Raw genomic sequence first — 6,363 nt, forward strand, 5'->3', positions numbered from 1 at the left:
TATATATATATCAGTAAGGGGGGAAAAGACTGCATATATCTATACAAATCTTATTATAGTCCTTTTTTTTCTTTTTTCTTTTTTTTTCTTTTTTTGTTTTCTTTTCTTTCTTTTCTTTTTTTTTTTTTTTTTGGATTGAAGTTTACAAAATGCAAGTAGACATTTATACAAACTGTCAGAAAGGTTACGAAAATTATAACTACACGTGTTTAGGCTATATGGTTGTACCTACACATACAAAAATGATATTCAGACGGGAAAAAGGAAAGAAAAGTAAGACGGCAATGAAGAGAACGAAAACCGTTATCTTAATCCTGTGAGGTAAATTCTGCATCCAGCTGGTGTGTCACGATCTCAAACACGCTGAGGAAAATTACTTTTACTGGATTAAAAAATAATAATAATAATAAAAAATATATATATAAAAACCACGCTCTTCTTTTGTACTGCACAATGCATTCCGCATTATTTTCTCATTGATCTATCACAGATCCCACATCTCTCTCTCCTCTCTCTCTCTCTCTCTCTCTCTCGTAGATGTATCGTAGACACTCACCCCCCACCCCTATCCCTCCCTCCCTCCATCCCACCCCTTGTGGTATTCACCACCACCCCCCCCCCCCCCACCCCCCATCCCTCCCTCCCTCCCACCCCTTGCGGTATTGTTTCCTTTGTTGAGCATGAGCAACACGACCCACATGTGAATTTCTTTTTTGGCGATAATAAAGCTTGACTTGACTTGAACAGTAAAGAGTGGTAACTCTCTCCATGCACAAGGTGACATAAAGTTCACGACAAGGCTGCTTATGCTAGCAACCATTTCAGCAAGCACACAGGTTAACAAAAGGTATATTAGGAACAAACCCAGACACTTCCTCAAAAAAAGGAAGCTCCTGGCTTTTCCTTATACCGATCATTTGCCAGCTGAATTGGTAGCATAAGCAGCATTTACTAGAAGTTCTGTTCCTTGTAGATGGAGAGAGTTACCGCTCTTTACTGTTTATTATTCCTTTACTCTCCTAGCCCTCATTACTCTTTGTCTTGACTGCCCTGACTCATTCTCTCTCATACTATAACCACCTTAGACCGTCTTCTTCCAGATTTCAAGACTTTATTGGCTTCAAATAGAAGGGGTTTCTTTAAAATGACATTCAGTCATCAGCCACTCCACATCTCAACTGATCACAAAAGGCACAATGGCGGTGGCTCACATATGCCCCCCCCCCCCCCCCCCCCCCACACACACACCCTTTACCTCACGCTACCATCATCACGCACACACACACACACACACACACACACACACACACGTACATGCCTTCCATATAACATGACTGCAAAACACAATAGCAAAACCACTCTATCCCCCTCGTAGATCTATCTGAGAGCACACACACACACACACACACACACACATATATATATATATATATATATATGTGTGTGTGTGTGTGTGTGTGTGTGTGTGTGTGTGTGTGTGTGTGTGTGTGTGTGTGTGTGTGTGTGTGTGTGTGTGTGACCAAACGCTATGCTGGCTCCAAAACTTGCCTCACGCACAAGCTGTATTAGCTTGCCTCACGCACAAGCTGTATTAGCAGACGACAGTTTTCGCAACTAACAACCCGTGCACAGATTGTGTGACATCACTCCCAGTTTGAACGCCAAGCCGCTTACATCATTTTGTTCTCGCCAGACAGCCTACTCAAGGCTCGACCAGTGTCGCGTCGCGGTAGGCTATTGGCTGAACTGGAATCTGTTTCTGCTCCAAAGTATTTAATTAATATGTCTTTTGTCGGATCAGTAAACTACAAGTATTATATACTGGCAGAATCGTCGTGATTCTGTCTTTAAGTCTATTCCATTTATGTTTGCCTACCTTAAACTGATTTAACGCAGTTTGTAATTTTCAGCGACGAGCTCGTTAAAACTGACCCTATTCAGGTGACTTAAATTAAGATTATAAATTCATAGTAAATAATCAACACTTCATTTTATATTCATTATAAAGTAGGTGTTGAGCTCTTTCTTTTGCAACTTATCCGACGTAGATTGGTTCAGGAATCATTTAGAAATCTGTCACTGAACACCTTGTAAGAAACACAGTTGTTGTCAGATTTGGCCAGATTAGTTTCGATCTGCTCCCAGCACACGTGACTGTCTTTGCAGTCCGCTTAACTTGCATAAATTGGCACAGTGAGTGATGAGTGGTCATTTTCATACCTGGTCAGTCATCTGACCAGTGCTGCTCTCTCTCTCTCTCTCTCTCTCTCTCTCTCTCTCTCTCACTCTTGCTGTGTCATGGGCAGTGTGAGCGTGTGTCGTGTGTGTTCTCACAACGGCAGACATCTCGCTACGTATCGCTGTAAGTACGAGTGTGTAGAATGTGTTGATTTGTAAATTGTATTGTTCGACACTGTACTTGTGTTCATATGAGTATGTTCAAGTATTGCTTTGTTCAGTTATTTCTTTGACATGTTAGTCACAGCTCCCACTATGATTGATATAGAAAATCGCCATGTCGTCATATGCTCGTAGCAGTGTTCCATTTAATTCTTCTTAACGTCACAGTCAATGACGTCTCTGGACACTGATAGTTTGTTCCAGAATATTCTAGTGAGTGCATATGATGCGTTCTTTCTCATTTGCTGTCACTGATGAAGGTTAGTGTTTCACTGATTCCCAGTACTCTAAAATGTGTGTAGTATTCTGTCATGATTACAAGATAGTGTTGGATTAATATCAGTTACTGGTTAAAACCACCTGATATGTATCAGCCTGCTAATTGTACTTTAGTTATCATGCTCTCTCCTTTTCGGCTTACTCCAGTATAGTGCAACATGATAAACTGATTCATTTGAGTCACTTTGACACAGTATAAGCTTTACCTAATCTGTACTGTCAGTGTACTTTCACTAAATCAGCATAGCTTCAACCACTTTATCCACACTATTTAAATGTATTAGAAATGCCATTTGATGTCAGTGTTTGGTCTTCACACATATGCATTTCCAAGTGGTAGTCTTTCAATGTAATATGTATACATGTGCTTTATTGTTCACTTGTGCCGACATGGTGTGCTAATGACATTTGTTTGTGTCATTCCAGGCACTGTTTTCTCTTCTTAGGTCTTCTCTTCTAGTCTTCTGTTCTTATATCTTCTATTAGGTCTTCTCTTTTTATATCTTCTCTTCTTATGTCATCTTCTTTTATTTCTTCTCCTTTAGGTCTTCTTGCTATGTTCTAATAACTATTGTAGACAAAACAATAGAAAAACCCATTTGTGACTGGCCTCTATATGTTCCTGGCCTGTGCGCGGAAATTCTTGTGTATCATTTAATACAGTAAATCATCAGTTTAGTTAGTTCTTTTGTACCGTCCATACCCTTGAATAACCACTCGGTTCCACTCGGTACACGGTTACATATATATATATATATATATATATATATATATAGAGAGAGAGAGAGAGAGAGAGAGAGAGAGAGAGAGAGAGAGAGAGAGATATAGATATAGATATGTGTGTGTGTGTGTGTGTGTGTGTACAGAGATAGATATACCAGATATCCCATCTCTCTTTCATCCATCTGTCGTAATCCTCTCTCTCTCTCTCTCTCTCTCTCTCTCTCTCTGACTTGTACCATCCGATCATGCAGTACAGCTTCAACAGTTAGATCAACGTTTGAGATGGGAGTCTACAATAGAGCTACAAGAGAGGCGGGAAGGGGTTGGGACGATTCTGGGGTGGGGGTGGGGTTATCCACGATAGGTCTACAGAACGAAGAGATGTCTACGTCAGATTTATGAGAGAGAGAGAGAGAGAGAGAGAGAGAAATCAATGACTCCAGCAAGCAGCAGACCATTGTGATGTCAATTACATAAGACCCGTGGGTGGTGTTTTCCCCATGGGCTGAGCCAATCAAAAAAGCCTTGACTCGGCTGTGAGCACATTCTGTGTATGCCTATTGTGGGAGTTACAGAGACGTGAATCACCGAACGCCAGTGGTAAAAATGCATGGAGAGACCCCTCACGCCAACCCTTCCGTGGAATGCCGAGGGTCTTTCAATATGGACAGCATCCCCGCCTTCCGGGAATTATGTGCCAGAAAGTTCCTCATTCGTTTGTATGTTTTGTTTGTTTGGTGGTGGTGGTTTGGTTTTGCTGGTTTGTGTTTGCTTTGTGTGTGTGTTGTTGTTGTTGTTGTTTTAATAATAAGAAGAATAATAATAATAATACATAGTTTTTCTCTGGCGCGATACCCAGCACCAATGCTGCTCAAAGCGCCTTACATCATAGTTGACAATAAACATGCCTAAAAAAAAACCCACATCAACTGCTATCTGACAATGGAAAACATCCAGTGTGTTCATATGAATGGAAAAGCAGACTAAAGATTATAAAAGCTATGAAGGCTTAGATTAAAACAAAATGCATTTCATAGAACACACACACACACACACACACACACACACACACACACACACACGCACTTTTTTTTCTGCTTTTTCTGCCTTTCCTTTTTTTTTTTCTTTTTTTTCCAGTTAACCTTGATACTTTTGCTTTCTTTTTTCAGCAGTCCATGATCATCTGTCTGTGCTGTTTCACTCCGGCGATTTGGAAGTGAGATTGTACCCACTGGGATGAGCACTTGATCTGACCATTCTGCAGAGTTATTTGCATCTTGCTTCCCGTTCTGTCCTCTGGCATCCAGTACAGCAACGAAGAACTCCCGCTCTTGTCTGTATTCTGACAGTCTCTGAATGGTACCCCCAGGTGTGCTTCAGGGTCTTGAGTCCTCCTCCGACTGTTGGCCGCCGTTCTTTCTCTGTCTCTGGACCTTGCAACTGGAATGAACTTCCTCTTTCTCTTCGTCAGGTCCCCGCACTCAGCTCTTTCAATTCTGGTCTTAAAACCCACCTCTTCCCAAAATGGCCTCCCTTCCCTGCCTCTTCCTTGTCTTCAGTTGTTTTGTTTGTTTTTTTCCAGTTTTTGAGTTATGCATGCGTGTGAATGACTGGTGCGAAAGCGCTTTGATTTGTTTCTGCACAAGATTCAGCGCTATATAAATATAATAATTAGAATATAATAGAATATGTCTTTATGACCGAGTGTACCTGGGTCACAAGGAATATTGAGGGAGATAGTACATAACAAGATATGAACATAAATCAAGAATCATACACAAACACAGATACAGTAGAAATTAGGATACATACAGGTGCATATCAATATAAAAACTGGTGCATACTCACACATGCATGCACTGCACACACACACACACACACACACACACACACACACACACACACACACACGTTTAAACAGAAGCTGCATGTTACATGTGGATTGGGGCTGATGACTAGATCTTCAGGTAGATGGTTGTTTATTCTTATTTATTATTGATTATTTCTGCGAAGGTGTTCTTGGGTCTTCCTCTCTTGCACCTACCCTCTCGTGTCCAGTGAATGATTGTTACCTTGCTCTCATTGTACGACGCCACCAATCCATTTCGCCCGCCTTCTCGTGGTGATGGTCTATTAATTGCACTGGGAGAATACTTGTTGATTGGAGATGCTACTGGGCCAGAAGATTCGAAGGATTCTTCGGAGGTTTTACCTATGGAAGGTTTGTATTTGTATTACTCTTTTTTTCTTTTTTCTTTTTTTCTTTTTTTTTTTTTTTTTTTTTTTTTTTTTGTCACAACAGATTTACCTGTGTCAAATTCGAGCTGCTCTCCCCAGGGAGAGCGCGTCGCTATACTGACAGCGCCACCTTTTTTCTTTTCTTTTTACTTTTTCCTTCATGCAGTTTTTGATGTTTTCCTATCGAAGTGGATTTTTCTACAGAATTTTGCCAGGGACAACCCTTTTGTTGCCGTGGGTTCTTTTACGTGCGTTAAGTGCATGCTGCACACGGGACCTCGATTTATCGTCTCATCCACCACTCAAGGTGTAGTGGAGGGGGAGAAAATACTGGCGATTCTGCCGGGTATTAGACATTGTTGACACCTTCGTTACGTCACTCTCAGTCATCTCGCAGCATTCTGAGCCATACCTGAATGTGTTATTTGCCTGCATGGATATCTTGATGTACTTTTTCTTTGGCTTTGAAGATTCTTTATCCCTTTTCTTACGGTTTTTTTTTTTTCTGATGACGATGAAGTAAGCGACAGCGCCGACGTTCTCTGCACAGTCAGTCTTATTCAACTAAAGGACTTTAATAATAATAATAATAATAATAATAATAATAATAATAATAATAACAACAATAATGATAACAACAACATCAAAACAACAAAACAACAATAATAATAATAATAATGATGATGATGATGATCATGATCATGATGATGATGATGATGATGA

Source organism: Babylonia areolata, chromosome 18, assembly GCF_041734735.1.
Source record: "Babylonia areolata isolate BAREFJ2019XMU chromosome 18, ASM4173473v1, whole genome shotgun sequence".
NCBI classification, from domain to species: domain Eukaryota; kingdom Metazoa; phylum Mollusca; class Gastropoda; order Neogastropoda; family Buccinidae; genus Babylonia; species Babylonia areolata.